This window comes from Prosopis cineraria, unplaced genomic scaffold, assembly GCF_029017545.1.
Source record: "Prosopis cineraria cultivar Desert tree isolate PC_DT_omini unplaced genomic scaffold, ASM2901754v1 PC13, whole genome shotgun sequence".
In the NCBI taxonomy this organism is placed as follows: domain Eukaryota; kingdom Viridiplantae; phylum Streptophyta; class Magnoliopsida; order Fabales; family Fabaceae; genus Prosopis; species Prosopis cineraria.
Window position 1 is genome coordinate 27,054,863 of NW_026555344.1, and position 21,049 is coordinate 27,075,911.

Below are 21,049 nucleotides of genomic sequence, written 5' to 3' on the forward strand. Positions count from 1 at the left end.
ATAATGAGATAGCAAAACAACTGTTAGATTTGAATGCGTCAACCTTTAACACGAAACTTGTTATGGTTTTCAGATTGAAACATATATATGATGTCTAAGAGGGTTCATAATTGTTTTGTTGGATACCTTTGTCTCCCCTACATTTATTGCTCATTCTACTATTTTGATTTATTTCTAATACATGTTATGGGAACGCCTTGCATTGAAATTTAATATTTATTTGGATAAATTATAAAAATAGTTGATGACACACAAAAAAGCTTTTGCTCGTGCTGAAATAGAGAATGTTTAGAGCAATAGTTCGGAAGGGGGAAGATTTATAAGAACATGAGAGAATATCTCGAGCCACAGGGAAGCAGGTTAGTCCATGTTATTTAATGGTGTGAGGATTTCAATGTTTACTTGTTTCATAATGGTGAATGAATTAGACTTATTCGTTGATGTTTGATTTTGTTTCTTTAGGATATGTTTATGGTGGATATATGCAACTATTTGTTTTACTAAATTATGAGTCATGCTATGTTTAGACCTTTAAAGGGCCGGGAAGGGGAAATGAGGAAATAAAAGTTCGATATGAAATCATGGTCCAGTTAATGAAATGCCTTTTGGTCAAGCTTCTGCAAGAATCTAAGGATGGGTGGTGATTAAGGATGATGTTCTACGTCTCTTGGTCAATCTCCTTCTAACTTTTATTATCCCTACTTGGAATCATTACTAGTAGGGCAAAAAAATATTATTGCAGATGCCCTTATTTCAACTTTTTTAGATTTGTCTTGCATAAAGAAAAACTCACTCTTTGTATTTTGTTTTTTCCCCTCACGTTTTATGAGTATTAATTCATCTTCATTTTTATTATTTATTTAATGAAAAGGTATAAAAAATAATCAAACCCTCTTTATCCGTGCAGGACGTTTATTGATCCCACAATGCCTGAGCTCATGTATTCATCTTGCGGTGAGTCCTCACACTCTCTAACTAATTCTGTTTGGTATTTTGAATATAAATCTCTTGATTTTCTTGTAACAAAAAAAAATCTCTTGACTTCTTTATATATCTAGAACAAACCATTTCCATATGTCATGTCTAGGGTTGCCAGAACTGAACCTGACTGATCGATTTAACTAGTTCAACAAGGAACTGACTTATAGTTTGGTTCAATCAAGGCTAGAACTACTGAAAAATTGAACCGATTGAGAACCAATTAAAATCTGTAAAACCGATGGAACCAGTTTTCCATTTTTTATAAAAATCTTAATGACCTAAAATTATGTTGTATGTTTTTATTTGTCCATGATTGGTTTTTCTTTAGGGTTATTATATATATATATATATTGATGATTTTTGGTGATTTTATTTAATAATGAAAGCTTATGTTGATTTGATTAGACAATTATTGAGGAAAATATACTTGACGATTTTTATTATTTGTAATTGATAAAAATAGTTTCATTATATTGTTGGTGCAATTGACTATAAATTTGATATGTATGATAAGGATATGGTTAAATGCTATCTAAAATATTTAAATTTTCATATATAATTTAATAATTATTATTTTAATTCGGACACATTTTCATTACTTGTGTAATGTATACTTGGATAAAATGACAAAATAAAAAATAAAAAAATAAGTATTGCATTTGTAATGAGAAGAATCAAAACATTGTGAATCTGCAAATTGTTCATGAATATTTTTCTTATTGTGAAAGTTACAGTAATTTTTTTTTCTTTTTTCCCATTATATGAGTTCAACAATTGCTTAGGAAATTTTGTCGGCTAATCTCACAACTATTTAATGTGACATATCTTTTTTACAAACCTAAAATTTTTTACAATAGTTTTTATTATGTCTATTTCATGGCTTTGGTTTTTTTTATTAACTTCATCCTACTGTTGTTTTTCTTTTATTCCATGCAAAAAAAAAAAATTCAGACCTTATGGCCTTATTCTATTTTTCTAGTACTAGCTTACCCAACTTAGACGAAGACACAATACAAAATGAAAATATTAATAATTATTACTCATATATTGTGTGGAGTTATACTGTACATGGAGTGATAACTCAGTTATTGCTGAAAACATGCTATGTTGTGTAGACGATCAAGAATATGAACTTACGAGGTATTTATTAAATGGCATTATGTGATTTACTAATGTTCTACACATTCATTGTGCTCTATATATACATCTTCCTCTGTTTCTGAGTTTGGTTTAAGCAATTTATACTTGATGTTTGATTTCGTTAGAGTTGTTAATATAATGAGATTGAATGCATCAAGTATGGTAAGCATGTTCTAACAAAATTATATTCACGATTACAAACGAAATCAAATGTTAAATAGAGATTGTTAACCAAGCTCTCCACAGGTATACGTATGATAAAATAATTTCATTTTGTGTATTGAGTCTTTGTTTGAGTTGTATAAGTTATCATTGGATAAATAGAAGGATACAAAGGACGTCTATTTTTTTATGGCATAATAGAAAGAAGTAAAAATAGATGAAGTTAACAAAACAATGCAAAGTCATGGAATAGACATGATAAACGCTATTTTACTAATCAAAGATATGTTTGTAAAATAAATCCATTGCATTAAATTATAAGTGTAAGATAATAATCGATTGCTTGTAAACAAAATTTCTAAGCAACTATTAAACTCATATAGTGGCCGAAAATATTTTTGTTATCTTTGGAACTCCACAATCTAGTTAATGTAATTAAATATAACTTGATTGTGATTGATTTTAAATAAGTCTCTATTAGATGTAGTTTCCTATTTTTAATCATATTGACTCAATTCCATCTATTATATTATAATGATTGTAATTATGTGTAGATTATATATATATATTTTTTCTCATCTTGTACTTTTTGAGGTTTACTACATTCTTGTTATGTACAAAATCCACATATGATGAATAATTGTCCATATTGCAATTTACTTATAACTAGATTATCACATGGGGCATTAACGTTGCATGACCAATGAAAAACATTTATACATGTAAATTTACTATCCAATGTAAATATGACTTTCAAATTTTTTAAATAGTAGTAATGCAATATATAATCTCAGTGAGAGGCTTATGGAGGAAGGAAGAAGAATCAGAGATGAGAGGCAAAAAAGGTGGCAAATAATCTCTGTGAAATAGCTGACCCCCATTTAACACATGATGTACGGTTTTTAATAAAATAGTAATAATATTAAACTTGAATCGTAGATCTAGATTATAACTTGTAAGAAATAAAGTTTATTTACTTTAATAAATAATTATAAAAACAATGTTTATATAATTACAATATAAAATATGATTATAATTTTAATTAAATATAATTTAAATCATACTAATTTAATTAAACCAGATATCATTCCTTTATTAATTATGCTCAATATAAAAAATTCAATTTCAATAATATAGTATATAAAGTGAATAATATTTCTTGAAGGATTATTTGTAATGTATCCTTACACCTTTTCCTTTACATTGTGTTATTTTCACTTTTATTATAATATTATTTCAAAGGTCAAATAGAAAGAAGACGCAACAAAGGTAATTTTGTTGACCTGTTATATATAGTTTTCTATTTTCATGTTTCAATTGAATTAAAATATATTGCACATTTAAAAAGAAGGGGGGAAAAGCAAGTGGTATGCGGCACATATGATAGTGGTTTGAGCCCCTTAAGTATCATTGCAAAGTTTGATTCATGAATGTGTGTATAGTGATCATCGCTTAGGAGATGACAATTCCTTACATGGTGCTCAAATTTCTCAAGAGATTAGTTTCATGACTGCCATCTATGGAAGTATCTTGGGATCCAAAAAGAAAAAAGAAGGGGGAAAAAGGACAGATTTACCCTCTTAATTATGTCAGACCTACAACTAGCTCTTCGCCTCTCTAATCCTGTCTACTCAATACTTAGTTACTCATAAATAATCCAAACCTTTCTTGGAAGAGTCAGTGTTGGGCCAGGATCGGGTAATCTGCATCCTGAGGCCTAGAACAATATTTTGCTCAATTTGTCTCTAGCCCTCAGCATGCAGATTACCTCTTCCTTACACCAATTATAATATCGACTCAGCTGTCACACATACCAACAATAGCAGCTAGCCTTATGAATCGAGAAGAATATAGAAGACGGAGAAGATAGATACTTAGAAGATTTTTCTTTTGTTTCCCAAGGTATATATCTTCATAGCCAGCAGCCATGAGACTAATCTCTTAAGGAACCTGAGCACTATTTAAGGGCTTATCCTCTCCTAAGCTATGCTTTCCATACATGCCTTTAAGAATCGAACTCTAAAATGAAGTTTAAAGGGCCAAGACTGCTACCATATGTGTCACACCTACTTGGTGACTCATGAGATTTTTCCAAGATATATATATATATATACATATATAGGGATGAATCGGATGGGTCAAGCGAAGGATTGGGTTGGAGATGAAAGAATTGGGCTAAGAGAGGTTAGTGAAGAGGATTTTGAATATATAGTGGCTATTTAAGCATATGGTGATGTGTCATGAGAAGTGTGTATAACACCTGACCTCTCTTGTATTTAATTTCTCGTTTTAAATTTTAGACTAAATTAGGTTGCCTTATAATAGTTAGCATAAATATGCTTCCTATGTATTGTTGAGTTTATCAATCAAGTAAAAATAGGAATATCTCAATTAAGTTGAGATTGTTCTCCTTTTGGTTGGTGAGTGAATTACAAAAATCTTAATTCAGTTGTATATGTTGGAATTAATCGTGGGTATATATATATATATATAAATCTTGAGCGTGTAGTGGAGGAAGAGATTAGGGAATTAAGTTTAGCGCTTGTTTAGCGTATGGAAAAATGTTTTCTAGTCTAGGGAAAGAGGAATGTATCTAGAAAGACAATGAGATATAGATGTATTTCTCATTTCCTTTTTAGAAAACACTTTTCTACTTTTCAAACAGTAGTTTAGTGCATGTTTGGCATATGAAAAAATATTTTCTAAAAATGAAAAAAGAAATGTATCTAGAAAGAAAATATGACACATACATTTCTCATTTAATTTCCTTTATGGAAAACACTTTTATATCAATATAACAGCTTGGAATATTTATTTATGTTGGAAAGTTTCATGAATTGTCATTTTGCTTAAATTGTGGTTTTTGATCATCTACATTTGTAAACATATATAGACACCTCCTTCGTCAACTAATAGCTAAAGCCTAAAACTTTTAATCGAACTATATATATAAATTCCTGAGATCACATTGTGGGTTGATTATTGCACAACAAATCCATTTTGAATTGCCAAATAGACCATTAGTGTGACTACTTGTGTGTGTGTGTGTGTGTGTGTGTAAATGTTTAGGGTTGTTTGTAATTAAGCTGGTGACGTGGCTATATATTGGCGCCCTTGATATGTTTGTCATATTATAGTTTTATCGCTCCCTGCATGGCTTCTTCATCACTATGCATATGAAATTTTAATATTTTCGCTATTAAATTTTAATATTAAACCTGTGTTATCCAGAATAATATATCTGAATAGTTAATTTATAAAAATAATAAAATTTTAAATTTTAAATATGGACAATTCATATTAAATTTAAATTGTTGAAACTGGTTAATAGACGATTTATTAAAATTTTTTACAATTTATATTAAATTTTATTTTGATCGATATAAAAATAAAAAATAAAAAAACATTAAATCTGAATATTAAATTTTTAGACAGTCCAAATTAGCACCTCCATTAGCAGTGGTGAGAAGAAGCCAGGGAAGCCGACTCCATTGACCAAACAATCATTCACTATCATCCATCAATACTATTTAATAATTCATGGTAGCTTCCTCTCTTCAACACTCACGGACCACTTCATCATTCACTCTTTCATTCTCCATTCCAATCTCTTGGCGCCACCTCACCTCTCCAAACTCCTTCTCCCAACCCATTCACACATTTATTAAACTCCATCTCCATTAATCGTCTGATGGCCGTGGTTTCTAAGGTGAAAGGAGGAGGAAGAAAATTCATAAGAGCTTGAGCTAGCTTGGGTTGAGCATGGAGGAAGCTAGAGCCTAGGAGTCACACTTGAAGACCATAGGGGAGTGATTTTTCATTTATCTTTTTTGTTCAAGAGCTTAGAATTTTTTTAGTTTTAAGTGATTCTTAGTTGTAATGGTTGAAGACAATCTAGTTCTAGGTTATCAATATTTTGAATCTTAGATTGAATTGATATTTGGATTTGTTAAACCATGTGTTTTGATGATTATAAAACCAAGAAAAGAGGTATTTGTAACTCATGCAAATTTCAAGATCAAATGAAGTAACAAAACTTCCAAGAGCATGAAAATCGAGAGAAGATTGAGTTTAATAGGTTTATTTATTCACTTTTCTTAGATTCAATATGAAAATGATGAGAGTTTAATCACATGTCATTGATTTGATAAGAATGCATTATTTTAGAATCAACTTTAAGCTTATAAGTCCTTTTATATTAAATGTCAAACATTTAGAATGCATCTATGTTCATTTGTCCATTTCAAGCTTGATCTAAGATGATCTGTGCTTGAATTGGCCATCCTTAGTGCATGATAGGACTTAGTGGTATCAATTCAAGCTTGAAAGAGAATGAATCACACTTGAATTAGAATATAGAAGTTAGATACTACAATGTGAGTCATTTCAAGTTTGAATTAGGATGAGTCATGCTTGAATTGGCACCTGTGTGTGGGAAATGTCTTAAAAATGCTTTTGTGCTCTAATTCAACTTGAAAGGTAATTGCATTCATTTTCATATCAACTCTTTGACAGATTTGCAAAAAAGTTCTTATTATTTCATAAGTTTTAATTATATTTCATCTACTCTTTACATAAATTTTTTCTTTGAGAGATTTTCATTATACTAGAGTTGACTTAGAAAGAGATTTTCTAAGTGATTTGTAGCATCTTACTGGTGTAGCAAGTATTGTTGTTGAATCAAGATTTTTCAAGTCATGAGAGTTGTATTGTGGTAACAAGCACCCATTGAAGTTTGTGATTATAGTTGAAAATCACAGGGGTGATATTAAGGACTGGATGTAAGCCAAGTGATTAGGCTAAACCAAAATAAATCAATTGTGGCAAAGTATTTCTTCCCAAATATCTTAGAATTTTCAGATTTCATGTTGTTTTCATTTTTGCACTTACTTGAGTTGAGAAGTCTAGAAAAATTCATAAACACCCAATTCACTCCTCCTCTTGGGTGCCAGCCTTATTCAATAGAATTGAAATTATGTTGAATGAATTTTTGGAATTTATGTTTATATAACCCTTTCTTGCCAATTAGACTAATGAATGCATTCTCATTGTTAACTTAATTGTCATTGCAATATTTGTTGCAAATTTGGGTTATTTCTTTAACCTCTTGATTGTTCAATGAAGTTGGTAGTTTGTCAAATTGTTCAATAGATAAGTTAAACATATTTTTCATATTAATTTTGAATTAACCATTATTGATTTTAATGGATTTAATTAGCCTAATTCATAGTTGTATCACTTGGTTCACTATGAGTTCTCTAGTGGAGTTAGACTTTTGTACTTGAGGGTTTCATTTTCTTTAATTATCTATTCAAATTTATTAATTTCATTCTCCTATCATTTACCTCTAGTCTAGCTAATTGAATTAGGTTAGAAAAGTCAATTCAATATGAAGTCCTACGCTGTCTACTTTACCATAATTGAATCAAACTTTTTTTAATTTCTTTTTGATTAATTAACTCACTTTGTCACTTAATTAATTTCTTTAGTTTGAATTTTAATTCTCTTACTTAATAAACTTCTTTAGTTTGAATTTTAATTCTCTTGAAAGAAACCCCCCCAATCATAACTCAAGACTCATGCATAGCATAATGGAACTTAGGTTTTAGATATAAGCATTAGCATCCATCTAGGTAGGTTTAATTTCATAAATTATATTTTCTCATTTGCATTTAGTGTAGACATCTAGCACTTATATATCTTTTCTCATGTATATGAATACTTAGAACCAACTTAAGATAACTCCTAAATTGTTCCTTGGAAAGAAGGACCTAAGGTTGGCCTATGCTCTATTAAGTTAATCTTAATTTAGTTGAGTGCCAATATGATTAAGGCACACTACTATGAAAAATCTCTTTTACGTCATCTTTTAATGTCAATTATGCAAAAAAAAAAAGGTCAAAAAAGGCAGTGGCAAAAGTGTAAATAAGTATAAAACTTTTAACTTGGTTGTTACTACAACTGACATTAAATAAGTATTCAACATCAATTATATAAATAACCAATATGGAAAATGTATAAAAAATAAAAGAAATAGTGTTAACTTTTCCCATTAGTTTTGAAAAAACCAACATGGAATGTAGAAACCAAGTCAGTTCTGGAGATAACTAACATGGTTTTTGCTTTAAATTTCAAGAATTAGTTTTGATTCGTCATTTCCATTTTGCCCATTTTTTTGGCTGTCATTTTTCTCTCCAACCTCCATTGGCCATTGCTATCGCCAATCATCCTCAGCCAGTCACTAACTATTGTTCAAGCTGTGCCCATCGTCAACCATCACCACTGCCGTGAGTTTCTCCATTTTTTGTTGTGAGTCCCCTCCTCTTCTCCATTGCAACAAATTCTTCAAAGGTTTTCTCCAATTCCAAATTTCTTCTTCCCCATTTTTGCATTTCTCCATTCCTTCTACTCTATCTGTGGGTTTTCTCTATTTCTTATTTTTTTTCCCTCCCATCCATTGTAGGTGGATAATTTTTATTCTTCTTCTTCTACAATCTCTATTGTTTGTGGGTCTCCATTATTGTTGCTTCAAGTGGTTGCATGTCTTCCTAATTGGATTTTGGGTGAGTTATGCAAATTGGTTTATTTTCTATTTTTCCATTGATTTCAGAATTTTAATTAATTTTGGTATTTGTATATTTGATTTTGTTTTTTGCTTTAACCTTTCATTTTTGTTTTCTATTGAACTTTTATGTGGAATTTATAACTTTGGAAAATTATTATACATGTTTCCATTATATAATTAATTTTCAATTGTGGCTGGTGAAAATTTGGTGATTGTTGAAATTTTAGGATGTTCTTCTTTAAGGGAAAATTCTACCAAAATTTTTTAAAACTTTATAAATGGATAAACAAATATGATTGAATTAAGAACATTTTATAAATACTTACACTTGTGTGTTTATAAATTATTTTGTGTTTGTTTCTTTTAAATTGTTAAGTGTTTAGAAATTGTTAAATTTTATAGTTCTGAGGAGTTTGATTTGAACTTCATTGATTTGAGTTGGTTTTTATTTTTGTTAAAATTTTGGGAGGTCCTAGTTTAAGGAGAAACATTTCCAAAATTTTTAAATTAAGTTTGGAAAATTTTAAATATAATATTTTTATGTAAATCAATTAGGAAGTTAAACAATAGGCTGTTGCTGGATATGAACGCTAGAAGAACAAGTGAAAAATATGAGAATAGGGTGGAATATTTTCTTGAATTCGCTAAAAGGAATGTTCTTAGTGAAAATGGACTATATTTTTTTCCATGCGTAAAATATTTAAATGGGAGTTGACTAGGTATTGATGAAATAAGAGAGTATTTACTTTATGATGGCATAAACTTGAGGTATAGGAAATAGATATGGCATAGTGAAACTGAAGGATTGAGTTGTCCCAAAAGAAAGAAGTTGGTGAGATTGCTTGAGATGATAGGATGGAGGATATGATCCATGATATTGGAATGAAGTCCTTTACACAAGCATATGCATACGAAAGCTTGCAGAGTGATTCAGAGAAGCCTTTGTATTCGAGGTGTAAAAAGTACACACATTTGATGGATGTTTTGAGATTGGTCAACTTAAAGGCAAGATGTGGGTGGACCAATATGAGTTTTACTTAGTTTCTTGAATTGCTAGTATTAATTTCATCTAGACTTCTCCTATGATGCAAAGCACTAAAGACAATTGTAATCCACTGAAGGCACTAGCATTAGCACTGGTACTAGTTGACCCTAATCCTCCTGTACCAAATGATAATGGAACTCTTTGATATCTGTATTTGGAGCTTCTAAAAAAACATGTTGTCATCTAAGGTTAAGCATACAATGCTCTTGGGTCTACAATCCATTATTAAAAAATTTGAGAGGATCAAGTTACGGTGACAGTTACACATATTCAAACAGGTGAGGATAATGTATTAGTTCCATTTCCTACCCTTGAGGTTGCAATAGTAGCCCGAGTAAAATGAGCTTTCATTTTACATCCTAAAAGTTTTGCATCAGATGTAACATCCTAAGTTTTCTAATTTGTAAATTTCAGTATTTCTAAGGGTAATTTAGTCAATTTAAATAATTATTGATTAACGAGGTTTATAGGAAACTAATATAGTTTTTGCATCTTTGGATAGTCTTAGAAGAGGGCTAGGGCTATGTTTGAGCGGGCCATGGCATGGAAGGGAGTTTAAAATTTTATTGAAATTTTTATGCCATGTGCCGCGGCGGGCATGTCAATGCACCATGATGCACGTGCAAAATCTGCACTTATCAGATTATGAATTAGCCTCAAAAAATAGGAGAGAAAGAAGGAACTTGAGAGCAGCGATAAAGTTGTGACTATTAGGGCTTGCTTCTAATGTGATTTTGGAGGCTTTTCAAGCTTCATATGCATTGGGTAAGCCTTCCTTTTTCTCCCTCTCCCTCATTATGTGAAAATATGGACATTTAGGCAATGAGGGCCTTGATTTCAATTCCCTTAGGTTTATACTAAATCTATTAGTTTATTTAAGGCATTAAGGAGTTAAATCAAGCCTCTAACACTAAGTTTATCATTTTTGCGGTGATTGAAAATTTTTGGTAAGGGTTTGGACGAACTCTAGGTATAATTTAAAGATTTTAAGACAATGTGGGATATTAGTTAGTGATTTTGGTGTGTTGGGATATTTAATAGGATGGTTAGAGCGTTTGAAAATGGTTGATGTTGTTAGAAAAGGAATTTGAGTATTTTAAACACTTAGAACCTAGTGAATTTAGAGTTTTCTAGAGTGATAATTGATGATTGTCACTTGATTGTGTAGATTGAGCATTGCTCGAGCTATATCGTGTGTATAGAACATGTAGAGCTAATGTTAAGCCACGATACCCTTTTGTGTGATAAAGGGTTGAGGTAACATAATGATTTACACTATTCGATTATATTTTTAATTGTATGTGAGTATATAGGTTAAATCTATTATTTAAGATTTGATAACCTTGCATATTGCGAATGTGGTTTTGTGCACGAAAAATCTATTTGCAAATGATAAGAATGATAAAAGTTATATATGAATGGGTTGAGAAATTTGAAATGTATATGTGATATATATGTTGAGTATGGGCATGACCATGTTAAGGGGTAGGAGTTCACCCATAGAAAGGAGTAGTGAAAATGCATATGGCATGTATCTCCTTAGTGTCTAATAAGGCACGATATTTGAGATTTTCTCCTTAGTATCTATGCGAGATATGGCGTTGGAGAGTAACACTCCTTAGTATCAATGATGCGATGTTAGAGTAATGATACCCTAATTTCTTTGTGATAGGGGGAAACCATAGTCCAAAAGTGAGATAGGACACCTTTGGCCAGGTGATCCTACCACTAAAGGAAAGATCGGATCATTGTGAATGTGCACTTGGTCTAAGAGCCTATGGTTTCATCGGGGTAATATGGAGGCTCGAATGGTAAAATGATCATACTAGTGGTAAAAGATTTATACTAATGAAAAGAGTTTGTAGTAACATGCTAAAAGTATATTTTGGATTTTTATAGTTTTACTCTCTTATGGTTGTGCATGTTAATTAATAGTAGTGAATTATTCTATTATTGAGATGTTTATCTCACCCCGTGATTATATTTTATAGGTGAGGGCTCAGGTAGGGGCAAGGGGAAGGAAGGGGCATTTGAAGAGTGAAGAGCATAGTTGTATGGCTCTTTCCTTTCTTCTTTTTGGGTATTGTAATAAATATTGTCAATATATAATGCCAACTTAGGAACATAACATTATTGTGATTATCCCCTAATATGAATTTGTGATGAGAGTGTGTATATCTTGGTCTAAAGTTGATGTTGTGGATTAAGTGTGTGTGCTTGGCCAAGTTACACTTACATATGATATATTTAAAAGGGAGAATGACAATTAAGGACCTTCTAAGAACACTAATCCCAATTACGGACCATAAAATTTTGAAATTCTAGTTAATAACTATGGTCCTTAATTATGATAAAAAATGTAATTTGTGAGGTGGGATTCACTAACACGATTTGGGAATTCACTAACCCAACTTGAGAAAATTACTAACATATATTGTGAAAATATGAAACCTCACTTGGAAATGAATTATTTAACAAAAAGTTTCACTTGGAAATTCACTACCCAACTTGAAAAAATTTCTAACGTATATTGTGAAAATATGAAATTTCACTTGAGAATTGAATGTTTAACAAAAAGCACCACTTGAGAATTCACTAACTAGACTTGAAAAAATTTCTAATGTATATTGTGAAAAAATGAAACCCCAATTGAGAATCAATTGTTTAATAAAAAGTGACTTGTACAAATTGATGTTTTTTATTAAACAATTGATTCTCAAGTGGAGTTTCATGTTTTCACAATATACGTTAGAAATTTTTTCAAGTTGAGTTAGTGAAATCTTGAATAGCGTTTTTTGTTAAACAATTGATTTACAAGTGGGGTTTCATGTTTTCACAATATACATTACAAATTTTCTCAAGTTGGGTTAATGAATGCCTAAGTGGCAATAGTGAATTCCACCTCACAAACAACATTTTTTTATCACAATTAAGGACCATGGTTCTTAACTGAAATTTCAAAATTTTATGGTCTGTAATTGAGATTAATATTCTTAGAAGGTCCTTAATTGTCATTCTCTCTATTTAAAATGATTGATATGCCAAAATGACCAAGTTGATATATGTATTAGGTTTTATCCACCCCTTATGTAGTTGTGAATTGGGGTTTTAATGGTCATTTTGAGTGTGAATGCTTAATTATGTGTTATGATTGAATTGTCATGTTGTCTGTGGTCTATTTGAGGTGGTCAAAGTGTCTCTGGGACTAACGGCAATTGACATTATGAGTTGGACACCTTTGTGTGTATTTTGAGGTGAAAACGAACCATTTTGGGTTCGGTGTCCATCTTTTAAATAGATGATTGTTTAAGTGTGAGTGCCATTAGCTAGAGGGCTCAAAGAGTTTCGTGTGAACACTTGAATTGCTTAAATCAGACGTCGAATGGTGAAACAGTACACTCTAAAAGTTTGGAGGGTTGTCATGACAGCAATCTACTGTCATGACAGTAAGTGATCGCCTTGGCGCAAGTTGCCTTCAAGGGACTTGTCTCTCTATGCCATCCGCCGTGGCGGACGAGCCAGAATTTTTGCAAAAAGGCTTGTTTTAGCTTGTTTTGAAGTGATTTGATTTCCATGCTTCCGTACTTGTTCTTAATTAATTTTTAATTATGGTTTGAGCTCAAACAATATTTTAAAAAGGGTTTTTTTAGGATTTCAATGTTTTAAACTAATTATTTTTTAAACCATTGAGTTGTGATAACTTCCTTATGGGATTTAATTTAATCCTAGTTATCATAATGGCGTGTATGGTTGTTGTCCTAGTAATGTCGAGGCGGACATTACATCAAATACTGATGTAACTTTGCTAAAGGTAAAGAGCACCTTAATGGTGATTTTTTATGCTATTTAATTGCATATAAAACTCTTCTTGTTGTAATAAGAACCTAAAGATGTTGAGAAATTTCTCTTGTCTGGCAACACTACATCAGGTTTACAAGAATATGACAAAGGCTATTAACATTAAAATGTCATTGGGTGTTGTGGGTGTGAAAATTCAATATGTCTTTCCAATTGACAAAAAAGACCTCAAGGAGTTTCTAACTTTAAAGGGGTTAGACATCTCATTTGTCAAATCAAGAACCTTGTAACTTTTCTATTTACTTTTCTCCATTTTTCTTAGTTTTCTTTCATAGCACTAATGTTTTGACCACATTTCAATGATAGACACCTTTGTAATGTTTGCTGTGAAATTGGAAAAAAAATGAAAAAGGATTTCTATGCTAGAAAGTTTTGTACGGGAAGAACAACGCAGTACATTGGAGGATGACATACATGATAAATCAAATAGCAAATATGAAGTTGCCATGTTATCATATGGTATTTATTTGGTTTTGTAATTTTATGTTAAATTCTTTCAATTAACATCTTATAGTATTATTTTGATTGATTTTATTATTTAGATTTTTTATAATTTGGATCCCTATAATGACAAGGATATATCATATATGTTTATTAAAAAGAGCACTTTTTAATGTGCAAGGTTGCCAAATTGTTAGTTGAACATATATGTATATTGATTAGATTACATACAACAGAAAAATATTATGCTAGTTACAATTTGTTGACCAAATAGCTAGATTAATTAATTTAGATACAATGGACAAATATTATGCTAGTTGTGTATATGTCTAATTTAATTTTTTGTATAGTAATTGATTATGCTTTTTGGTTGGCTATTTTTACCTACTGGATATTTTGTATAGTTTATAGGTTTAAATTATGGATGCACAAGAAAACAAATTGCATATAAAAAAATATGGACTTTCCACGTCAATTCCAGACACAACCGATGTGGAAAGTACACATTTGTGAAAATAATAAGACAACATGGAATGTCTCGCATTCCACATTGGTTGAGTTTGTAACAGATGTGGAAAGTCCTACTTTCTATGATAGAATTTCTAGCGATTCCCTTTAAACTGACATAAAAAGTATAAAATAATCGACATAAAAATACTTCCAGTAGTAGTGGCACAATCAACTTTGGCGCCATTGTCGGGGGGAGCAATTGTTAGTCTTAAGATATGAGTTCTTAGGTTTATTTCTTTTTATCTTTCTTTGATAATTTGCATTTTGCATTTTGATTGATTTTTCATAAATATCTTGTCAAATTTCCCTATTTTTCCTTAGAAAATTCTGATTTTTGGTATCCTAAGGTTTGCTAATAAATTGTGGTATACCTCTTGCTACTATTTGTGGATTAGGTTTGCCAAATTCAGCAGTTTTCATTGAGTTTCCCAATTCTTTTTATTTATTTTTTTCAAATTTTCTTTGATTTTTTATTTTTTTCCAAGGTTTTTTAGTTTATTTTTTCTGATTTTCCGTTTGTTGTGCGAAGCCTTTGGATATCTTTATTAGTGTCTTTTAATACCACTTTCAAAGCTTTGATGGTTGTTTGAAATAATTATATTTAGATTTTTGGTGCACTTTTCTTTCTTTTCTCCAACACTTTTGTTGAAAAATTCTAGAATTTGTTTTTCAATTTTTCTTTGAGCTTCTTGAGTTTTTATTCGGTATTTGTAATTTTTTTAGTGAGTGACCAAACCTTCTTTTGAAAAATTGTTTCAACTTGATCCTAAAATTGAGAAGACATTTCGTCAATGAAGATGGATTCAAGTTGTTGTTCAGCTTGTAGATAGTAGCTATTTTCTTAATTCATCTACAGATTCTTCTAATTATAAAGTCAAAATGGAAGGGGACAATCAATTAAATGTTAATGTTAAAGCAAATTCTAATAATAATCTTCCTTTTTGAACCAATAAAGAGTTAGTTTCATCTTATTTACATTTTCAAAATTGGTGCAATAATTATCTTGACATTGATGCTGAATTCAAATCTAGATTCATATACTCACTTCCAAAATTTAATAGCCTTGCAGGTGAAGATCCATACAACCATTTAAAGATTTTTCATATGATTTGCATAGCTACAATACATAATGGTGTGTTTGAGAATCAAATTAAGATAATGCTTGCCTTACAAATTTCTTTAGTGGGGTCTACTAAAAATTGGTTGCTTTGGTTACCCCTTGGATTCATTACCATAACATGGGATCAATTTAAGAAGTTGCATTTGGAAAAGTATTTTCCTATATCTTGCATGCACTCCCTCAATTTGGAAGGACATATGTGGCTGTCGACAAATATTTGGGGAGTCCCTCTATGAGTATTGGGAGCAGTTTATGATATATTCTATAACAATTATTTAATGTAAAGATGTTATTGGAAGAGGTATCTCTATTTAAGGCCTAATGACACTTTAATTTGACATGTAATACCTGATATTTTAGATACTCAATAAAAATGATACTTAATTTACTTTGCAATGTAAGTTTGTAATCCACATTAAATTTTGTTCATATTTAGTGGCAATGTTTTAGGTAATAATTTACCATCATTCAACTCAATTAATAGTATGAGCAAATCCAAATCTATTTAAATATGTGGTAGTCATTATATACATATTTTAATAGGAGACAAATATAATGAAATATTGTACCCCTAATTTTGTTCATGTTTAGATTAACATTTGAATGGTTCAAATTTAATCATTTAAAAAAATTCTTTTATGTCTTTACTGTACTTTCAAATTGTCCAGATAAACTTTTAAGTCATTTGATAATTTTGAAAATAAATAAAAATACATAATAATAATAATAATAATAATAATAATAATAATAATAATAATAATAATTTCAAAGAGCTAGACACCTCCCCTTTTATGTCTTTTTCAAAATTTTCAAGATTCTATACCATATAAAGAAAAACTAACGACAAAAGATTTTGATTTGAATGAAACGATAATAGAGATTTACATATCATAAATGATAATGATATTACATGAAAAGGAAAATAATGAATGATTATGATTTAATGAAGATTAGAAATTGATTGAGTCATTAATGGAGAGATCGCTAATTGTGTGTATATGCATGAGAGAATAGGAGGCAAAGACAAGAAAAAAACAGAGAGAGAATAACAAGAGGAAGGAAAAACAGCAATGCAACTTTTTCTTCTTTTTAAATGAGACTCTATGTCCTAACTCTCATCATAAAGTGTAACATCCCAAATTTTTTAAAAAGCCTGCATTTAAATTAATTAATTAAATTAAGGATAATTTAGTAATTGGAAAAATTGGTATTGGGAATTAAAAGTTGCAACAGATGCCCTTAATTTATGGGCATGTTTTAAAAAGAATGTGATCAGCTATTTAAAAAAAAGGAAGGACCAAGACAAAGAAAGAGAAGGGAAGGAATAAACAAGAGAGCATGAGAGAGTGAGAGGTGTAACATCCCGAAATTTTAAGACTCGAATTTATAAAAAATAAAATAAAATAAAATATCTATAATTAAATTAAAATTTAGAATAATTTGATAGAGATCCAGAGTTTGAATTTTACTAAGCAAAAGTTTAGTTTTATTTGATTTTTAACTATGAAAAAAATTACCAAAGTTGACCCGAGCTTTTGTGCAATAATAAAAAATGTTGGGTCCTTTCTTGTAATTTGCCCTAAAATGTTTTAGCATCAGTTTTAAAGAGCAAAACAGACCAGAAACGCAAAAAAGAAAACAAGGAAAGGAAAGGAAACGCGTGAGAAAGAGAGAGGAAAAGAAAGGAGAAAGAGAGGGAGTTAGGCTCGGATCTAGAAGTCTTTGCGACCGTTGCGAGCTCGGCTACACGATAGGTAAACTCCCTACTTCAATCCTCTTCCTTTCTCTTGATTTTCTTCAATTTTTGGAAGAGGATATTTTTTGGATTTTGATCTCAAAGGCTTTATTCTTGTAAGCTTTTATTTATTTGGATCCTAGGGAGCATGTTTTGAGTTTCTATATAGTGATCTAATGTTTTAGTGGATAATTGGATGAAAGAGGTGTTTTGGGCACAAAATAAACCTTGAGAAATTGGGTTTTTGCTCTTCAATGGTTTAAACTTATTGATTTAGTTATAATTTTTCTATTTGAGCACAATAAGATTTAAATTAAGTTTGGTTTTAATTATAAGTGCTAATGGTGAAAGTTGTGACACTAAGTGAAGGTTTTTAATTGATAAAAAATTATATAAATGGAAATTAGCCTAATGATGGCTAATAAATGGTTTTGGTGGGTAAAGTGATACTATGTGAATGTTTGGTTTAATATATGGACCATTAAGGTGGATTATGACTCATTGACCCAAGTTGTGTGGTATAAGTTATAGTCTTCATTAATGCTATTTGTCATGATAAGTGATGTGGATCACTTATATGTTATAGGAAATTGTTGGTGGAACTTATTGAGAAGTAAGGAACAAGCCGAGCCCTATTTTGTACAAAGGGAACCCTTTTGGTACCAAAGGGTTGAGGTAACAGGGGAATTTATATTTCTTATTACTTTATTTTAGCTATTTTTGAATAAATATTACTAGTTATCATGCATTACATGTTTTAAAAGATTAAATGTGCTTTATAAGGGGTTATGGGGTACTACTTTGATTATAGTACAAATATGTTTTTTTAATTGTTTAATAACAATGTTTTTATGGAAATGAGATTTATAAATATTATACTACTTTAGAGTGTTGAATGGTCAATACTCAAGAAAGGTAGACAAGAGTAACAGGCATGATCTCGGTGGGAGTTCACCAATGAGAAGGTGTGGATTTTTGATATTCTATGGCACACTGTCAATACTCAGTGTTGTCTTACGTATTGTGGACTTAGTGCACTAAAGTGGTTAGTGTATTGAGTGTTCGACACCTCTCAGTGGGGGAGGGAATCCAACATATGAAGTGTGAGGTTGAGTGCCTAGGCCAAGGTAGCCCTCACATGGAAAGTAAGTTGGGCTGGCTCTAGGAGGGAGTTAGCTTCAACTGCTTAGGATTTACGTCGAAGGGGCATAGGAGGTTCGGTGGATTAGATCATGCCTTAAATTATGTTTTGTGCCTGTGGAGGTACGAGTAGGTATAAGGTTTACCTGCAAGTTAAAGAGTGCCAGGGGGCATTCTGTTGGTTATGAAAGGCCATACCGGCCTAAGTCATGCATTCATGCATTTTAAATGGCTAAATTATATACTATATTGAATTTATTATTCATTTATTTGATTATGGCTTACTTTGTAATAATCAATGTAGATTTCACTGTTACTGAGACTGTAGTTGTCTCACCCCTTTCTTTTCAATATTCTAGGTCCAGGCGAAGGATCCAGTGGTGGACGGGGAAAGGAGTAAAGCTAGAGGTTTGCTTGTGATTTGTAAAGAACTGCAACCCCTTTCTTTTGAGCAAATATATTGTAATGTATTTAAGATTAGGGTGCCAGTAGGATATGATTATGTATGTGTGTGTGAAAATGTGTGGATTGTGTGCTTGTGTATGAATTTTTGTCTATTTGTAGACTTGTGGCTAGGAAACTTCGTTATGGTGTGTGGTTTTGATGGATTTACTTAGTAGACCAAGTTTCTATTACAAGCAGATATTTATTTTGATATATATGTGATTTTATAAGTAAATGCAAAGTGGTTGCATTGCAAATGATGTGCTATGGGCAAACATACACTTTAGATAGAGAGAGTGGGTGCGTGGGCTCCACAAGGAGCTTTGAGCCAAGTAAAAATGTTTAGCATATGTATTTATATAAATACATGGTATTTGGATTGATTTGTGCATTTTGGGGGTTTAGGGTCCATTTTGGGAAATGGTACTCGGGTGGTCAAATTTTGATGTATGGGGGTTTTCCATCATTTGAATGTTCTATCAGGTGTTTTTAGTCTTATTTGACGTGTCCAAAGTGTTTCCACAGGTTTGTGACTATTAGGGTGAGATTTGGACAATTTTGAAAATGATTTTTACCAAAAAGCTGCACTTTTGCATTCAGGTGTCCAAATCTTAATCCAACCGTTGGATTTCTCTAAAATTTGGGTCACAAGTAAAAAATTTTATAAGCTTCGTGTGGGCTTTGGAATCACATTAATTGGATATCAGACGGAGAAATGATGTACTCCGAAATTTTGTCTGGAGGTGCTGTCATGACAGCATTAAATTGCTGTCATGACAGCTACAGTGTTGATGTTGTAACCTACATAAAATTCTATCCGTCTGTTGGATCTTTTCAAAATTTAGTATGCTAATGGTATTCTTTAAAAGTGACATGTGAGTTTTGGAATCACTCTGATCGGAGGTCAGATGAGGAAATGGTGCACTCCGGAAGTTAGTTAGGAAGTGCTGTCATGACAGCAAAAATAATCAATTTTTTAACATGTCTAATTTTTAATCTGACCGTTGGATCTTTTTGAAATTCAGTATACTTATAGTACCCTTTGAATGTGACGTGTGAGCTTTAAAATCACTTCGATCGGAGGTCGAATGACGAAACGGTGCCTCCCGGAAGTTGACCCAGGAGGGTTGTCATGATAGCAATTTAATGCTGTCATGACAGCATCTTTTTATTTCACTTTCATCTATCTTGCTTCCACGTGCTATAGGTAGAACCTATAAATTTTTTTTAAAGGCTTTAAATGTTTACTTTGCAATTTTGTATTTTCTTAGTGATTTAAATGGTTTGTTTCCTAAGTTGGTTTTAGAATTAATTCCTTAACCACACTTAGTTTATTTGAATTGTATAATTTTTGGATAACACTCGGGGCAAGTGTTACATTTGGTATCAGTTTTAGGTTTATGATTCCTTTTTCCTACTTGGCACCTTAAATACATTACTTTTTTTTGCTCTTTCCCTTCTACCACTAACCTGGACTAATATTGTTTTTCTTTCTCTGGCTTATTCCTTTAGGAGGGGAGAAAGGTCTGTACGCTTATGGCCGTACACCTTTCAGTTCTAATATGGCTCGAAGGGGAAGGGGTAGATTGAGGAATAAAGAATGACCACCACCTCTACCTCCTCCGCCTCCTCCTCCGCCTCCACATCCACCACCACCATAGGGGACGGATGCAGTCATGGCTAGGCTGCTTGAAGTTATGGTGGATATACAGTAAAATCTTAAAAGTCAGACTGTTCCAGATCAGCATGTTGACCTAAGTGCTGGACAGGGATCTTCTAGTACTATGGAAGCTCATGTACCAGTTGCTAATAATCGGGAGGATGACATATCCGAACCTTGGAAGGAATTCTCTCGCTCTAATCCGACCACATATGATGGTAGTATGCTTAATGGGAAAGCTGAGGAGT

At 31.4% G+C, this 21,049-nt stretch overlaps 1 long non-coding RNA gene across 1 annotated transcript in view; it reads left to right on the forward strand.

The window, feature by feature from the left end:
• Positions 1-253: 253 nt before the first annotated feature.
• Positions 254-21,049, forward strand: part of LOC129290597 (uncharacterized) — a 36,005-nt gene continuing 15,209 nt past the window's right edge. Inside the window, exons 1-2 of the long non-coding RNA XR_008588451.1 lie at positions 254-359; positions 908-954. This is a non-coding gene — a long non-coding RNA (uncharacterized LOC129290597). The remainder of the gene's footprint in view (positions 360-907; positions 955-21,049) is intronic.